This window comes from Cetorhinus maximus, chromosome 8 (assembly GCF_964194155.1).
Source record: "Cetorhinus maximus chromosome 8, sCetMax3.hap1.1, whole genome shotgun sequence".
Taxonomy (NCBI): Eukaryota; Metazoa; Chordata; class Chondrichthyes; order Lamniformes; family Cetorhinidae; genus Cetorhinus; species Cetorhinus maximus.
In genome coordinates this window covers 89,173,384-89,192,440 of record NC_135886.1, presented here as the reverse complement: position 1 = coordinate 89,192,440, position 19,057 = coordinate 89,173,384, and the positions used below count along the sequence as shown (strand labels likewise).

Here is a 19,057-nt window from a genome sequence, read left to right as displayed (position 1 = left end):
GATACATTTGATTTCACCATCTTCCTCCAATGCCTTTCCACTGCGGTGCAGCTGGGTGGGACTACTAGAATCTAACTAGAGTTTCACTTGCAAAGGCTTAACCTCCCATTCCTGCATGTTACCTCTGGTGTTCCCCCAAGGATCTATCCTTGGCCCCCTCCTATTTTTCATCTACATTCTGTGTCTTGGTGATACCATCCAAAAGCACAGCGTTATTTTTCACATGTATGCTGACGGCATCAGCTCTACTTCACCACCCGTTATATCAACACCTCCACTGTTGTTAAATTATCAGACTGATTATCTGGCATCCAGTGCTGAAGCAGAAGTTTCCTCCAATTAAATATTGGGAAGACTGGAAGCAATTGCTTTTGATCCCTGCTCCAAACTCCTTTTTCTAGCTACTGACTCCACCCTCTCCCTGGCAACAGTCTGAGATTAAACCAGTCTGTTCATAACCTTGGTGTCACATTTGAACCGAGATTAGTTTTCAACCACCAGTCTGTGCCATCACGAAGTCCATCTATACCCAACTCTGTAATAGCCCAACTTTGACCTTGTCTCTGCTGAGCTGCTACTGAAAACTTCATAGACTTGACTATTCCAATGTACTCCCAGCTGGTCTACCACATTCCACCCTCTGTTAACTTGAAGTCATCCAAAACTCTGCTGCCCCTGTCTTAGGACTCACACCTAGTCCTAGTGCCCTTTCACCCCTGTGCTCACTGACCTAGATTGCCTCCCAGTCAAGCAATGTCTTGAATTTAAAATTCTCATCCTTGTTTTCAAATCCCTCCATGGTCTCACTTCTCACTCTATCTCTGTAATCTCCTCCAGCTCCTCAGCCCTCCGAGGTATCTGCGTACATCTTATTCTGGCCTCCTGAGCAAATTGGATTTTAATTGCTCCGCGATTGGTGGCCATCCCTTCAGTTCCCTAGGTCGCAAGCTCCGGAATACCCTCCCTACTCCTCAATCTCAATCTTTCTACATTTTGTTCCTCATTGAAACCTACCTCTTTGACCATGTTTTTGGTCTTCTGACCTAATATCTTGTTCTGTGTCTCAATGTCAGACTTTGTTTTATAATGTTCCTGTGAAGCACCTTGGAAGATTTTATTACGTTACCGGCGTGATATAACCATGCATTGTTGTTAATGTTGTTTGTTAGAATACGTTAAGTAAGATAAGTTAACAAATAAGATAAGTTAACAAATTAATCAATATCCCAGCATGAATCTTCTCTCCATATATGAACAATAGCCTAGGGAACAGGATAAACCTTTGTCCAAATCACTTACTGCACTCTAAACAAAGTTTGTACCACAGAAGCAAAAACTGAACAAATTATAAATTGCCAGCTCAGCTAAGCTCCATATAATGTAAACACAGGCCAATGTTGCATTATAGTATAAATAAGAATGAAGTCAGAGCATTTTATTTTCAGGGCATTCTCCAGGGTTAGGAGCAATGCAGCTGTGTAGTGGGCAGGATCTGATCTCCAGGGGTTTTGCTGCTCTCTGACAACAGCAAATGTTCTCAAAGATAGTCAGAGTCTGGGAACAGGTCGTAGTATTTGCATGTCATTTCCTATAAATGGAAGGCCAAATCAGCACTGTAAGAAAGTTTATAATTACAAAAAAACACTCATGTGTGAACTATAAACTGAGGTATTGTCACTAGGCTAACAGTCCTTTGCTGTGACAATAACCACTTAGAAATTCAACAACAGGCTGAAACCCCCAACAGAGATTTGAGCACAGAATCACAGGCCAGTGCTCTCGCGATCAAATGCACACTGTCAGGGGTGCCATAGCCTGGATGAAACATGAGACTGCAACCCAATCTGTTTTCTCAAATGGTCATGAAATATGTGTACGAAGATGAGCAGCCAGTTAAAACAGTAAAAGTATTTTTAAAATGCTTCATTGTTGAGGATGCGAAAGGCACTATATAATGTGAGTCCCTTCTTCTTTCCTTCACCTCTCTGAAGCTCCATCCTATATGAGTTCCAACTCATTCAAAATCCCACCATATGCATGAAGCTAGGTTTCCATTGTCAAGATAAATCTGTCAGCTTCAGGTGATCCAGTGGATCCTCATCTTCACATTTAAATCTCTACATTGCCATTCCTCACCCCTATCTCTGGAATCTCCTTCATTTGTTCACACCTGCACACACTGTGTGTTCCTTAGACACAGGTCTACTTCTCATTCCATTTTCATCAGTGGCCATTTATTCAGCTACTATACATATGCCCTGTGGAACCTCCTTCCAAGATTCGTCAATCTTTTCCCTGCCTTCTTAGAACCCTTCTCTTGGTTCATGCATTTGCTAACATTTTTAACTATTTCTTTTCTTTCTGGTGTCCACCTTTTCATAAAATGTAATAAGATGGAGTTTCATTATGTGAGAAGTACTATATAAATATCAGCTACTGTTAAGCTCACTTTCCCAACTTTCATTTTACTGCTGCATGCCTCAATTTTGTTTTCCATGACAGTCACCATTTGAAATCAGAAGCCTGAGTGTTTAAGAACATAAGAAGTAAGAGCAGGAAGAAGGCCATTCAGCTCTCAAGCCTGCTCCGCTATTCAATAAGATCATGGCTGATCCTCTACCTCAACACCATTTTCCTGCACTATCTCTGTATTCCTTGATGAATGAAACTTCAGTGTAGAAATGAAGAAAGTGAATTTAGTTCAGGCTAGGTCCAAAATATTGCTAAATTTAACGTGCTTTATTCAGTGGACCCTGAAGGTATGGGGAATGTGATGTGTGATGAACCCATGTCTGTTGATTGTAATGCAAGCAGCACCATGCTCCCTCCTCATTTCAATGATTTCAGCATGCAGACAGGGATAACCATGCCATTGACTGACTAGACACATCAACAGGGGGACAATATTATGAATGACTAGCATCATTTAAAGCTAGCCTGCACCTCTTAAAGCGGAAGTGCATTGTAGCTGGTGCAGCTGCTAATGGTTGTGCACGAAGTGCATCTGGCCTGGGAAACGTTGAAGAAAGGCGCAACATGGGAGAAAATGGGGTCCAAGGTTTTTAGATACTTATCTAAGGTTTGGTGGTGCAGATGGAATGTAGGAGAGGTATCCTGTATCCCCACAGGGGAGGAGGCCCTCCAGACACATGCTGAAAAGGCAGTCGGAGCCGATGGTCAAGGTGTTTAATACAAGGGGTCAAGCACCCAAGAACATGGATACAGTGCTGAAAGAAATTCAATGTCCTCATACAAATAGTTAAGACTCAGACATTGCTCAAATTACCACACCCCACATCACCACCAACAATCTCAATCAGGTCGCATACATCATATTCATATACTGCACCCCATCCTCACATACTTAGCACTACTGAAAACTTCACACACACATCTCACAGGTTCCACATACTGGTATCTATTCAACCATGACAGCCACATTGCCCAAACAGATTGCACAACACTCACTGACACATTTCCCTCTCTGTTGCTGGACAAGATGAGGCATAACCGGGGGTAGCAGGAACTTACTTCCCTTCCACCTCCTCATGCTTCTGCTCCCCAGTAACATGCAGCAGCACACCACCAATCCAGACAACCTGCTCTGCTGAGTAAGGCAGGGCTGTTCTAGCATGGCTTATGCAGCAGAAATGTTGTTTTAGTATGCTAATGGTCTGTACTATCACATTTCATGCAGCAGCATCACTCTCAATGCATGGGTGCTGTATATTTGTGCATGGACTTTGAACTGAAGTTATTGGCTATTTCAGCAGAAACACATTGTCAACCAGTGGCGATCCTTTGTTTCATTGTGGTGGTTGGATGCAGACTGGTGCAGAATGAACACACCATAACTTCTGCCAGGATACCAGACATTGCCCTGCAAGATTCTCTGCCTATCATTGCATAGCAGCTAGACAGCGAGGGAGTGGAATCCCTTTCAGTTACAATACCGGTCAGAGTTGACATGCAGCTCCTACAAAGCGATTTACAAGCAGTCAATGATATCCTGCACAGTGGGAAAGGAGATGATCTTCAGGTAGTCTTGTGCTCACTTCATCTGCTTATTTCTGGTAAGAGAGAATGAATTGTAGTTAGCTGCCAATGAACAGAGAGCCTTAATAACCTTAGAGGATGCCAAACTGTGAAATGTTGCAAATATCTCCAGCCCAGCCTGGAACAAGCCCAAACAGAAGAATTGTACTTGTGGCAATAAGAGATAGCAGATTTCAGTGAGGACATCTTTACTGAGGTGCAAAGGATTCCCACATTGTTCCCCACTGGAATTCAAGTGGAATTGCTCCCTGAACACCTGGGGCACATATGGTGCCCTGCTGAGAGTCCTTCTCCCCTTACTCCTCCCTATTCCAGCAAATTATCCTGCTCTGTATGACATCTGATCATTCACCAAGTCATTTAGTGTTCCATGGAACTAGTAGAATAGATAAAAGGGGAGCCAGTAGATGTGGTATACATAGATTTTCAAAAGGAATTCAATAAAGTGCTACACAAAAATTGAATACACAAGATAAGGTCTCATGGCATTGGGGGTACTCGATTAATATTGATGGAGGGTTGGTCAACGGACAGGATGCAGAGAATAGGGATAAATGTGGAATTTTCAAGTTGGCAGGCTGTAACTAGTGGACTGCCACAAAGATCAATGCTGGATCTCGGCCATTTACAACATATGTTAATCACTTAAACAAGAGACCAAGAGTAATTTATCCAACTTGTTGACAATACAAAGCTGGGTGGGAATGTAAGCTGTGAGGAGGACATAAAGACATTGTAAAGAGATATTGACAGGTTAAGTGAGTGAGCAACACAGTGGTAGATGGAATATAATGTGGGTAACTATGAAGTTATCACTTCGGTAGCAAGAATAGTAAAGCAGAATACTTTAAAAAGTGTGAAAATAAATGTTGATGTTCAGAGAGACTTGGGTGCACTCTTAAAAAGGAATGCACAAAGTTATCATGCAGGTACAGCAAGTAATTAAGAATGCAGATTGCATGTTAGCCTTTATTGCAAGGGCATTGAAGTACAAGAATAAGGAAGTCTTGCTACAATTGTATAGGGATTTGTTGACACCAGACCTAGAGTAATCTGCACCATTTTGGTCTCTATATTTAAGGAAGGGTATATTTGTTTTGGAGATGGTACTGCAAATGATCACTTGATCACACAGGACAAAAGAGCACGAGGAGAGTGGCAGAGACACAGGATAAATGAGCGCGAGGAGAGTGGCAGAGACAGAGGATAAAACTGAAAAAGTGACGTCACTGGAAAGCTGTGACCTGATTGGTTAGTAGGAAATCTACACAAAATTTAAAAAAAAAACACTGCAAAGCTAATTAATAAATTAATTAACTAAGTAGAGATGGCTGGGCAGGTGATGTGCTGTAGCTGTATGATGTGGGAGCTGGCAGATCCCATTGCGAGCCGCAGTGACCACATCTGCAGCAAGTGTTGGTTGCTGGAGGAACTCCGGCTCAGAATTGATGAGCTGGAGTCCGAGCTCCAGACGCCGCTGCGGCACATCTGGGAGGGGAAGAGTTACCTGGACGCTTTGTTTCAGGAGGCAGTCACACCCGGTAGATTAAGTACCTCAAATTCGGTCAGTGGCCAGGGTCAGCTGGGTGTGACTGCAAGTGAGGCAGGTAGAGGGATCCTATGTTCAGGAACAGAGGAGCCTCAGCTCTTGACCTTGTCCAACAGGTACGAGGTACTTGCTCCCTGTGTGGATGAGGAACAGGGCTGTAGGAAGGATGAGCCAGCTGACCACGGCACCGTGGCACAGGAGGTCATTCAAGAGGGGGAAGCAAAAAGACAAGTGGTAGTTGTAGGGGATTCCATAATTAGGGGAATTGATAGCACCCTTTGTAAGCAGGATCGAGAGTCCCGCATGCTATGTTGCCTGCCCGGTGCCAGGGTGAGGGACATCTCTGACCGGCTTGAAAGGATTTTGAAAGGAGAGGGAGGATCCAGTTGTTGTGGTCCACATCGGGACAAATAACATAGGTAAGACTAGGAAAGAGGACCTGTTTGGGGATTATCAGGAACTAGGAGCTAAATTAAAGAACAGGTCCTCAAGGTTTATAATCTCCGGATTACTACCCGAGCCACGTGCAAATTGGCATAGGGACGCGAGAATAAGGGAAGTAAAAACGTGGCTAAAGGAGTGGTGCAGGAAAGAGGGGTTCTATTTCATGGGTCACTGGCATCAGTATTGGAACAGGAGGGATCTGTACTGTTGGGACGGTCTCCACCTGAACCGATCTGGGACCAATGTTCTAGCGAAAAGGGTAAATAGGGAGGTCAACACGACTTTAAACTAGAAATTGGGGGGAAGGGAAGGGTAAAACTCCAAGAAGTATGAATAATGGGAAACAAAGCAGCAGGTTAGCATGTGGGGGGGTGGATTCAACTTCATGGAAAATTATGAAAAAACTGAAAAGGAAGGAGAGCCCAGGAGAGGCTATTAAAGTCTCCAGAACACAAAATAGGACAGAGTGTTTGGAAAGGGCTAGGAAACTAACTTCAAGCACATCAGATAAAGGGATGACAATGAAAAGGGGGTTGGAAAATACAGGACTAAAGGTGTTGTATCTGAATGCACGCAGTATACAAAATTAGGTAAATGAGCTTGTGGCGCAGATTGAAATTAGCAGGTATGATGTGGTGGGTATCGCGGAGACATGGCTGCAGGGGGATCAGGACTGGGAGCTAAATATCCAAGGATATACATCCTATCGAAAAGATAGGCAGGTTGGCAGAGTGGGTGGGTTTGCTTTGTTAGTAAGAGATGAAATTAAATCGATAGCAAGAAATGACGCAGGGTCAGATGATGTAGAATCTGTGGTGGGTAGAGTTGAGGAACCGCAAAGGTAAAAAAACCATAATGGGAGTTATGTACAGGTCTCCAAACAGTAGTTAGGATGTGGGGCACAAGATACACCAGGAGATAGAAAAGGCGTGTAAGAAAGGCAAGGTTACAGTGATCATGGGGGATATCAATATGCAGGTAGACTGGGAAAATCAGGTTGGCAGTGAATCCCAAGAAAAGGAATTTGTGGAATGTCTATGAGATGGCTTTTTGGATCAGTTTGTGGTGGAGCCCACTAGGGAACAGGCAATTCTAGATTTAATGATGTGTAATGAGGCAGATTTTATAAGGGAGCTTAAGGTGAAGGAACCCTTAGGAGGAAGTGACCATAATGTGATAAAATTTACCCTGCAATTTGAGAGGAAAAAGCTGGAATCAGATGTAACGGTATTACAGTTGAATAAAGGTAACTACAGAGGCATGAGGGAGGAGCTGGCCAGAATTGACTGGGAGATGAGCCTAGCAGGAAAGACAGTGGAACAGCAACGGCAGGAGTTTCTGGGAGTAATTTGGGAGACACAGCAAAAATTCATCCCTAAGAAGAAGAAGCATGCTAAAGGGAGGACAAGGCAACCATGACTGACAAGGGAAGTCAGGGACAGCATAAAAGCTAAAGAGAAAGCATACAACGTGGCAAAGAGCAGTGGGAAGTCAGTGGATTGGAAAGCCTACAAAGACCAACAGAGGACAACTAAAAAAGAAATAAGGAGGGAGAAGTTTAAATATCAGGGTAAACTAGCCAGTAATATAAAAGAAGATTGCAAGAGTTTTTTTTAGATATATAAAGGGTAAGAGAGAGGCAAAAGTGGACATTGGGCCGCTGGAAAATAACGCTGGAGAAGTAGTAGTGGGGAACAAAGAAATGGTGGAGGAACTGAATAGGTACTTTGCATCAATCTTCACGGTGGAAGACACGAGTGACATCCCCAAAATGAAAGAGAGTCGGGGGGCAGAGGTGAGTACAGTGGCCATTACCAAAGAGAAGGTACTAGGAAAACTGAAAGGTCTGAATGGGGATAAATCACCTGGACCAGATGGATTACACCCCAGAGTTCTGAAGGAGATAGCTGAAGAGGTAGTGGAGGCGTTAGTGGTGATCTTTCAGGAATCACTGGAGTCAGGGAGGGTCCCAGAGGACTGGAAAATCACTAATGTAACCCCCCTGTTAAAGAAGGGAGTGAGGCAAAAGCCGGGAAATTACAGGCCGATTAGCCTGACCTCAGTCGTTGGTAAGATTTTAGTCCATTATTAAGGATGAGATTTCAGAATACTTGGAAGTGCATGGTAAAATAGGGCAAAGACAGCATGGTTTCATCAAGGGGAGGTCATGCCTGACAAATCTGTTAGAGTTCTTTGAGGAGGTAACGAGTAGGTTAGACAAAGGAGAGCCAATGGATGTTATCTACTTGGACTTCCAGAAGGCCTTTGACAAGGTGCCGCACAGGAGGCTGCTCAGTAAGATAAGAGCCCATGGTGTTAGAGGCAAGGTACTAGCATGGATAGAAGATTGGCTGTCTAGCAGGAGGCAGAGAGTGGGGATAAGGGGGTCCTTCTCAGGATGGCGGCCGGTGACTAGTGGAGTTCCACAAGGGTCAGTGTTGGGACCACAACTTTTCGCTTTATACATTAATGATCTAGATGAAGGAACTGAGGGCATTCTGGCTAAGTTTGCAGATGATACAAAGATAGGTGGAGGCGGGGAGGCTGCAGAAGGATTTAGACAGGTTAGGAGAATGGACAAAGAAGTGGCAGATGGAATACAATGTGGGGAAGTGTGAGGTCATGCACTTTGGTAGGAAAAATAGAGGCATAGACTATTTTCTATATGGGGAGAGAATTCAGAAATCTGGAATGCAAAGGGACTTGGGAGTCCTAGTCCAGGATTCTCTTAAGGTTAACTTGTAGGTTGAGTCGGTAGTTAGGAAGGCAAATGCAATGTTGGCATTTATTTCGAGAGGATTAGAATATAAAAGCAGGGATGTGCTGCTGAGGCTTTATAAGGCTCTGGTCAGACCACATTTGAATATTGTGAGAAATTTTGGGCCCCATATCTCAGGAAGGATGTGCTGGCCCTGGAGAGGGTCCAGAGGAGGTTCACAAGAATGATCCCAGGAATGAAAGGTTTAACATATGAGGAACGTTTGAGGACTCTGGGTCTATACTCGATGGAGTTTAGAAAGATGAGGGGGGATCTGAATGAACCTTACAGAATGCTGAAAGGCCTGGACAGAGTGGACGTGGGGAAGATGTTTCCATTAGTAGGAGAGACTAAGACCCGAGGGCACAGCCTCAGAGTAAAGGGGAGACCTTTTAGAACAGAGATGAGGAGAAATTTCTTTAGCCAGAGAGTGGTGAATCTATGGAATTCATTGTCACAGAAGGCTGTGGAGGCCAAGTCATCGAGTGTATTTAAGACCGAGATAGATAGGTTCTTGACTGGTAAGGGGATCAAAGGTTATGGGGAGGAGGCAGGAGAATGGGGTTGAGAAACTTATCAGCCATGATTGAATGGCGGAGCAGGCTCGATGGGCCAAATGGCCTAATTTCTGCTCCTATGTCTTATGGTCTTATGGTCTTGATTAGTTTCTGTGTTGAGACAATTGTCCTATGATGACACCCTGAATAAATTGGACCTATACTCTTTGGAATTTAAAAGAATGAGAGGTGATTCTGAAGGAGCTTCACAGGCTACACACTGAGAGGTTGTTTCCCCAGCTGGGGAATCTAGAACACAGGGGCACAACCAAAGGATATGGGGTCAATCATTTGTAATAGAGATAAGGTGAAAATTCTTCACTCAGAGGAATGACTGAATCTTTGAATCATTGGAATTCTCTACCGCAGAGGGTTGTGGATGCTCCATTATTGAGTATATTTCAGGTTGAGATAGGCAGCTTTTATTTTATCTCTCAGGAAATTAAGGCATTTGTGGAGTGGGCAGGAAATTGGAGCTGAGGCAGAAGCTCAGCTGTGGTCATAGTGAATGGCGGAGTGGGTCTCTGATCTACTCCTGCTTTTATTTCTTATGTTCTTAGCTCTTAAAGTCAGAACAACATCCTTCAGTACCTGTCAACCACTCCCTGTAGACTTTTTCAACTTGAAACAACTCTAGAAGCATCAAACACTTGTAGAATCAAAACAACAGCCAAAAGAAATCAGCCAGTAACTAACCCATAAGTTATTGATGATCCCTTTATATCGCACTTGTGGGGGTTCCTTCCTCCTGCTGAACATATGATAAGAGAGGAAAGTAGCTGGAGTGTTAGGTTACAAAATGGCACTGCTGGCATTAAATCAGAGTTGCATGTTCACTGTACCCTCACTAATACCCTCGCCAACATGGCGTCCGGTGTGATTCGCCCACAAATATGCATATATGCTGCAATTGACATTGTGGAGCTCTAAGGGCACTCATAATGCTCAAAAACAAATTGCAAATAATCTCAATATCTTGCCCCTGTGTGGTGGTGATACATGAGGGCAAGTACATATCTCAGTTGCAGAGGTATGCACACGGAAGTTGACAGCCATTCCTAGATAAAGAAAAGTAGAATGACTAACATGTCATCGTTCCTCCAGAGATTTAACATTTGATTTGATTCTCAGTGTCAGTATTTTCCTAAAGGTATTGTATGCTGAGCTAAGACAAAATCTTAAGGAGGTGCATTTTAGCCAAATCCTTACTCCAAAGGATACTGGGCAGTTGCTTTGTGGCAATGATTTGCTTTTATTGCTAATGTTCTATCTTTTTTTCACTTCTTATCAGATTGATTTTTACTTATGTTATAAATTTCAAAAGGCACATTGCCTGGTAGCAGAGGATGCTTATTTTGCCTGTTTTAAATACCTAAACAGGTACAGTTAATAAATATGATATGAGTAAATAGTACATAAATTACAAATGATCATAGGTGCCATTGCTTACTGCATGAATGCGATGTTTCTATTTCCCACACCAGGGGCAGAATTTTGCCCTTGGCATGAGGGAATGGCGGGGGCGGGTGGGGGAGGTTGGCAAGCCGACCGTTGGCTGCGTTTGGCAGCACACCATGATTTTACGTGGGCAGGTCAATTAAGGCCCACCGAGCATAAGACGCCGCTGCGGAATGAGCATGAACGGGCAGGCGGGGGCAGGTGTTCAATGTCTGCCGGGTCCAATGGTGATCCGGCGGCCGATTCAAATGCGGCCTCAGCAGCCCTTGGAAGGCTGCCACCAAAGGACACGGAAGTAATGATGGACAGCGTTGCGGGTGGACACATCAGGCGGGAGGACAGGTCGGCGGGGCAGTCGGCCCGGCGTTTCTCAGTTAAGTGCCTCACTGCCCTCCTGGAGGAGGTGGTAGTACAGGGAGAAATCCTTGTCCCCAGGGGCGGGAGGAGGAGGCCCCCCCACCTCACCAAAAAGGCCTGGGAGGAGGTGGCATCCAGGGTCAGCAGCCACAATGTGGTGAGGCGCCGTAAGCGCTTCAATGATCTCCTGCGATCGGGAAGGGTGAGTACCTTGTTGGCATGGGTCACTTTGCAGAACAGTTAAGATCTACCTATACGCCCGTGGACCCCAGAGGTGTTAGAGTATGAGTGGCAAATGTCAGTGAGGCAGGAGCTGGCCAAGAGAGTGAGCCCTTGCTGCTTGGACTGAGTGCCTTGCGGCTCTAGAGTCACTGAATCAACTGAGCCCTGCGATGTGTTCCTCAGGTGGGGTTGGCCAAGCTTCAATGGCGCTGCAGGTAGAGAGAGGACTAATCAATGCTCCTCTGCCCTTTCTGGAGAAAACATCCCATAACAATGCACAATGTATGTGTGGGGTCCACCACATATACTAATCCTCGCTCTATGAGCAGAACTGCCTGGAGCTGGAGAGGCGCCATGTGCCTAGGTCAAGCGGCCGCGGAGAGGTTGGGGTGCCACAGGGAGGTAAGAGTGCAGTGCACTGAGGTGAGCATGTCAGTAATTGCAACCATTCCAGTGTAGCCTCTATATTGATGTCAGCCTCGAACCTGGAATCCCCATTGATAATGGAAAGACGAGAGCACCTTGATCCAGGTTCCAGGCATGCACAGTAACAGTGTAATGACTTCAACTGATGACATGTCCTTGTTGTTCCTTTTAGGCTCACCAGCAGCACTTCGGGATGAGAAGCCTGAAGGCCCATCACTGAACCCTGAGGACAACACCAATCAGAAGGCACCTATGTCACATCTGCTCTCTCAAGCAGGCACCAGCACCTCGGTGGGCATTAGATCGCTGGCTACTATCTCGATGCACATTGTTGAGGGCACTTCACACTCGCTTGAGCGGCAGGCGGAGGCAGGGAGTGCCCAGGGTGCCGGCAGTCACAGGACAGCTGGGGACCAGGACAATGCTCAGTCAATGGCTGTTGATGGGCCTCTGAAGTCGTCGCTGAGGCAGCAGATGCTGGATGTCCAGCAGGGTGTGCGCGAGGATCTGGCAGAGATACATGAGGGAATGCGTGCCGTGGTCTCTGTTGTGGAGGAATCCTTGCAGAGTGTGAGCACAGCGTTGACCCTCATGGCTGAGTGCACTGTCTCCTCCATGGAGAGAGCGGCAACTCTCATGGAGATGCTCCTCCAAGAGCTGAATGAGGGGTTCCAGGGGATGCATTCGGACCTGCAAGCCCTCACACCGGCAATGACCTCAGGTGGTAAGTGTCAGTGTGGTAGATGGATTGGGCACCCAGTATCCCAGCTAGGTGCCCATCCATCACTAGTGAGCAAGGATTGTGCTCGCTTCAGCAGCACATATACTAAAATTGGAACGATGCAGAGAAGATTAGCATGGCCCCTGCGTAAGGATGACACACAAATTCGTGAAGCGTTTAAATTCAGAACTCGCTGCCTGTGGCCAAGCGCTCACGTCACTCCTTGGGATGAAACGCGTTTTAATTAAAGTCAATATCACCCAAAAAAAAAATAGTGAGCAGGGAGGTTCAGAGCGACTTCATGTTGGCGCACACACCTCCTGTCGTCTCTGTGGGCTCCTCTCAGGGTGCTCCGGATAAGGCCAGTAGCTCCTCCGCCTCTTTGCCAGTGACCATGGCATCTGGTGAGGCTTTGGCGACAGGGGAGATGCCAGCTGTGGCCCTGGCCACTCCCTCCCAGGCGGGGCCAGTACAGGTTCCATGGGCCAGAGGATGCCTGCCAAAATCAACAAGGCTAACAGGACAGCAGAGTGAGCAGGCTGCCTCCAATGCCGGTGCCAGCAAGCGGGGGGCACCTAGACGTAGCACCCGCAAGCAAAAACGTAAAGCACCTTAATCGCAACATGGCCTGATCACGGGTGATATTTGTTTCCCTCATTTTTCAGTCCAGTGTTTATTGGTGTGATGGAAAACACCTCTCAGTGTCAATTTGTAGAATGTATGCCAGGCACTATTTAATTAAATGTGTTTTTGTGCAACTGGCCTCTGGATGTTTCATTTGTTCTGCGGGTGCAGGGTAAGCCATGATATGATGGACGTGTTTCTTCTTAAACTTTGTTGAAATGGAACATACTGTATGTTGCTGACCAAGGAACTGGTCCTGTCAGGTATCGAGTATGGAGTCTGCAGCCCTGGCATATGGTGGTGGCTCTTATTTGGTCGGCTAGCTGAAGGAGCATTGGATAAAAGCCTCCCAGGTGTCCCTGCCTCCCTGGAGGTTGTCCGGGTCAGTGTCTATGCCTTCAGCATTTTCCTGACCATGTTCATCCTCTGACACGCTACAGGACTCATTGTCTTATTCCAGAGCAGCAGCGTCAAGATCTTCTTCCTCCACTGCGTCCCCCACTTTCCAGTGCCAGATTGTGGAGAGCGCAGCATGCAGCCAACATCAGTGCCACACAATCTGGGGGGTTATTGCAGTGGACCCCTGAATGGTCCAGCGCATCTTGAGAAAACCTATGATTCTCTCTGCCACAGCCCTTGTGGAGGCATGGCTCCTGTTGTACTGCTGCTCGGCCTCTGTTCTTGGGTGGTAGAGAAGCGTCATGAGCCACCTTTTGAGGGGATAGCCCTTGTCACCCAGCATCCACCCATCCAGATGGGCTGGAGCACGGAAGAGCCTCGGCACCTGGGAGTGTCTCAGGATATACACGTCATGGGAGCTGCCTGGGTACTTGCACAGACTTGCAGAACCTGCATCCTGTGATCACACACTATCTGCACATTCCTGGAGTGGAAGCTCTTCCTGTTGAGGAAGGCACCCAGTTCACTCGCTGGCACCTTGATGGCCCAATGTGTGCAATCAATTGCATCCTGGATGCAGGGGGAACCCAGCAATCGCTGCAAAGCCTCTGACTTGCTCTGCCTGGCTTGCCTTGCCCATGTGGTAGTGAATGAAAGTCAATACCCACCTGAACAGAGCATTTGTCAGCAGCTTGATGCAACTGTGGACAGGTGATTGGGAGAATCCACACTGGTCCCCCACTGAGCCCTGGAAGGAGCCAGAGGCATAGAAGTTGAGGGCCACCATGACCTTCAGAGCCACTGGCATGGGGTGACCACTCACACAGTCGGAGCTGATCTCAGGGTCGATCATCTGGAAGATGGAGGTCACTGACTCCCTTGAGAGGTGGAGCCTCCTTCGGCATTGCACATCAGACATATTGAGGTAGCTGCATCGCCACCTGTAAACCCTGGCAGCAGGATAATGGCGTCTTCTGCGACCCCTTCCGCCTTGCACTTCCTGTTGGCCCTGTGCCCCCTGTGCCTCTCCTCCCACAGGTCCCTCCCCTGGAGACTGAATAGGGGACACCTGGCCTCCTCCCTCTTTTGGCCCTCCTCAGAGGAGGTGCCTCCAGTAGAGACCGCAATCCCTATTACCAGGGTAAGGGAAGGCTGTCTGATACCTGGAAGGCCCCAGGTGGTATGAATCCTCCGGGGGCTTGGTAAACAACACTGAGTCCTGAACTGAAGCCTCTTATTTCTGTCAATGCAGCTGTAAAGTGAAATGAAGATGCCCTGTTCACACAAACAAGCAGCAGAAAGTTATATGCTAAACTCCAAACTATTCACATTAGCGAGCCCACTGACCCCTCTTATCCCGCCCATGGATGAGGTTTTTGAAATTGTGGCCTGCCCGCCTGCCCATTTAGCGCGTGCGAAAGCCTGAAAATCGCACTGGCACATAAACTCTGAGACAATTGTTGTCTCAAGGGCCTTAACTGGCCACTTAATTAATGGCGGGCACACCTCCGTCTTCATCGCGTGTCCACCTACCGAAATATCGCAAGAGTACGCATTGACATCGGCACGCTTGGCCAGCGTCAACGCGCTTTATTTCATGCTTGGGCGTGTCTGGCGTGCGCCCGCATGCCATGCTAAAAACTTTGACCCAGATATCCTGTGGCTTCAATGGCAAAGACTGCTAAATCGTGCTGAATTATTAACAGTTTTATGTTGACTAGAAACCTGACTGAAAAATATCCCAAAGGCAAAATACTGTGGAAACTGAAAATCTGAAATATCAACAGAAAATGCTGGAAATGCTCAGGAGGTGAGGCAGTGTTTGTGGTGAGAGAAAGGAGTTAATGTTAAACTCTGTGGCCTTTTATCAGAACTGGAAAATGATACAGATCTAATAGGTTATAAGTAGGTACGGAGGCAGGGAAAAGGAACAGGGAGAGGAGGAAAGTGCAGAAGAGAAGGTCTGTGATAGGGTGGAAGACAAGAGTACTTTAAATGGCCAAAGGGATAATGGTGCAGGCAAAAAGGGCTGGTAATGCAACAAAAGATGGGTCTAGAGCAGGTGTAAATGGCGAGAGCAGAACCATTACTTTAGCTGCTGTCTGGAAAAATAGGAGCAATAATTTTGATCTGAAACTTTTGAACACGATGTTGAGCCTGGAAGGCTGGGAAGTGCCTAATCAAAGTGCTGCGTTTTGCTTAAGGACATCCTTTCATTTGAAGCAGTTGAGAGAAGTTTCTCTAGCCTTATTCCTGGCAAGAAAAGTTTGTTATATGAGGAAAGGTTGATTGGGATTAGGGGGAGATGGTGATGTACTGGTAGTGTCACTGGACTAGTAATCCAGAGCCCCAGACTAATGCTCTGGGGACATGGATTTGAATTCCAGTTGGTGGAGTTTAAATTCAATTAAGAAATCTGGAATATAAAGCTAGTCTCAGTGATGGTGAAATATCGTCGACTGTCGTAAAAACCCATTAGGTTCACTAATGTCCTTTGGGGAAGGAAATCTGCCATCCTCACCCAGCCTGGCCTATATGTGATTCCAGACCCACAGCAATGTAGTTTACTCTTAACTGCCTTCTGCATTGGCCAACCAAGTCATTCAAGGGATGGGCAACAAATGCTGGCCTTGCCAGTGATGTCCACAGCCCATGAAAGAATGAAGTTAAAAAAAATGTTGCTTCTATACTCATTGAAGTTTAGGAGAATGAGAGGTGACCTTATTGATACATATAAGTTTCTGAGGCGGGCTTGACAGGGCGGGTGCTGAGATGATGCTTCCTCTTGTGGGGTAATGTAGAACTGGTGGTAGCAATTTCAAAATAAGGGTTCTCCCATTTAAGATGGAAATGAAGAGGAATTTCTTCTCTTAGACAGTCATTCCCGTTTGGATTGCTCCTCCTCAGTGAGTGTTGAAGGCTGGGTCATTGAATATATCAAAGGCTGAGTTAGACAGATTTTTGATTGACAAGGGAGTCAATGGTTATGGAGGGTAGACAGGAAAGTGGAGTTATGGTCATAATCAGATCAACCACGATCTTATTGAATGGCGAAGCAGACTTGAGGGGCTGAATAGCCTACTCCTGCTCCGATTTCTTATGTTCTCATGTTCCTCAAGTTTATTTTCAGCTTCTTTGGAATAGTGCAGCATGGCGAGAATGGAAAGTGAGAGTGAGACAGAGAATTAAAATGGTAAGCATGCAGACTGAACGGTAGTGTTCAGCGATGTGATGACTCATTTCCGCCAATTCCACCACGATGTCACAACCAAACACATCTTCCTTTCAACCCCCCGTCAGAATTTCATAGGGACCACTCCCTCTGTGACACCCTGTCCAGCCACCCTGACCTTGACAATGCAAAACAGGGAAACAGGTACAAATGGCTAGTTTGACATTTTACTCTTCATCACGCTTAGTGGAAACTTAACCCTTTTTTAAATGCAATAACATCTTAGTTAAAATAATGGAGACAAATTTGCACTTAAACATTCAAATCTATTGTCTCAGATCATTTTTTTTCGGGAGTAGGGAACCTGAAAGACTGACAAAGTTGTGGGGTCAGGAGGAGAAGGGGGGATTCCAAATTTAAATAGTCTAGGTGGGCACCAGGTTCAGTAGGGGCACATCTCTGGCACTTATCCATTGGGAAAAGCAAGAACCTCTGGCAGAATCACTCCCACCAGGAAAGAGTTTACAACTTGTCACTCGACAAAAAAAAAAATCCTTCTTGCTAAACTTCTTTGAGGTCCTAATTCCAAACCGGAACCCTCAAATTAGCGCTTACTTCTGTCATTTGATGTCACTTCACATACAAGCCTGCCAATTCAGTGCCATGTTTGCGACATAAGAACTCTTAGCCTAGGAAACCTTTTGCCTCCTCAGCAGCTTCACCTTCAACAATGACAATTGGCTTGGATGGAGGTTTCACCCTCACAAGACCATTCAGAAACTCTGATGAAAAGTCACAACTTGAGTATCTGTATCCTGATCAGAGCCCCTCCACTCTACTTCTGCTGGAGTTATGGGGACTGCAGATTTTTGATGCTCAGTGCTTTTTTTCTCATCAATTTCATTTGCTTAATATCTGTTATTTCCCAATGCTTTTTTCTGGCAAATCCTTCTTCCTTGTTTTTATTTTCATTTGTAACTCTGTTAATATGATTAAAAATGAGGATGACTTTTACCATTTCATGTCATATTAATTATTGAGTACAAATTCTTAATGCGTTTCCACACTTAGTTTTCCTCTGCTAGTTTGGAGTGACAGATATATGCTGCGAGCTGGGCTTTTCATAAAATTACTCAAATACATGACATTTAAATGCCAGTCTGCAAAATGACAGCAGAAAAGAAATGCCTTTTTAGAATGGAATTTCCCCCGAAAACAAAAACACTGGGCAAAAATACAGATCCAAACCTTTTTAAATTATAATTGCCAGGCTATCAGCAGCAGATTTCCTATAAGCTGATTCCCTGTGCAAGGCTCTTGCAGGGTACTGACAAACCTCTGAGAATATGTAGCCTCGCCATTACTACCTTGTGCAATAAGGAAAAATTTATTCAATCATTGGACCAAAGCTGCCACAGGCAACTCCTTCCTAATGAAAGCACAGAAATCAATCGGATTTTACAGGCCTTATCAAAATATTGGAACTCCTGTGTTATAATTAACCTTTTGACAATTGCAAAAAAATTAGTTTTCAACACATGCAGAGATTATTTTCAAACTACCGTGATGACTGTTTTGATTTAAATTATAAACACATAGCTCAAGTATACCCATTTTTATTATTTTCTGGATAACATTTATGTTTATTGTGCAACCTAAATAGATTGGCAGGCTTTTAAAGATTTATTCAAGTTCTCTTTTCAAGTTTTACAGTAGGGTTTAGATAATATAGTTGCTGTTGTAGTTTTGTTTATGTGGCATTTGCTTGATCATATACTAACTCAATGGGGGGGTCCCTCACCTTAGCCCACCAGCTGGAAAACTGACAGGGTTTTACACCCTGATTCTAATCTCTGTTGAAATGAATGGAGAGTAATACTGGGCAAGGTGTAAAGCCAACTTTTTACCTGATCTCATGGATGTCCCATCAAATGAGTTGGCTAATATTATTGAGCACATTGATATGTTTGTGCATGTTTTTTTAGTTAAGTTACGCATTTCAGGAGGGGTGGGGGGAATTTCCATCTATACAGACCAGGTGGCAACCTGACAGATCACATCATCTACCATCTGTAGAACCCACCTGATTTTTATTCTATTAGCTCGGATTGGCAAATGGTTGGGAGATAGTGTACTCTGATTAGTAGAGTGTGACTAGTGATGTTCCCCAGGGATCTGTACTTGGGGCTTCAGCTTTGCAATATAAATATCAATTATTTAGATGAAGGAATAAGAGTGTTGTTTACCAAGTTGGCAGATTACACTAATTTACATGGCACAATAAAGTTATGAAGGGACATAGGAGATTAATTGA

At 45.3% G+C, this 19,057-nt stretch overlaps 1 non-coding gene across 1 annotated transcript; it reads left to right on the top strand.

The window, feature by feature from the left end:
• Nucleotides 1–12,629: 12,629 nt before the first annotated feature.
• Nucleotides 12,630–12,736, top strand: LOC144684116 (U6 spliceosomal RNA). Its single transcript, XR_013577401.1, has one exon. It is a non-coding gene; the product is annotated as a U6 spliceosomal RNA (small nuclear RNA).
• The last annotated feature ends 6,321 nt before the right edge of the window (nt 12,737–19,057 follow it).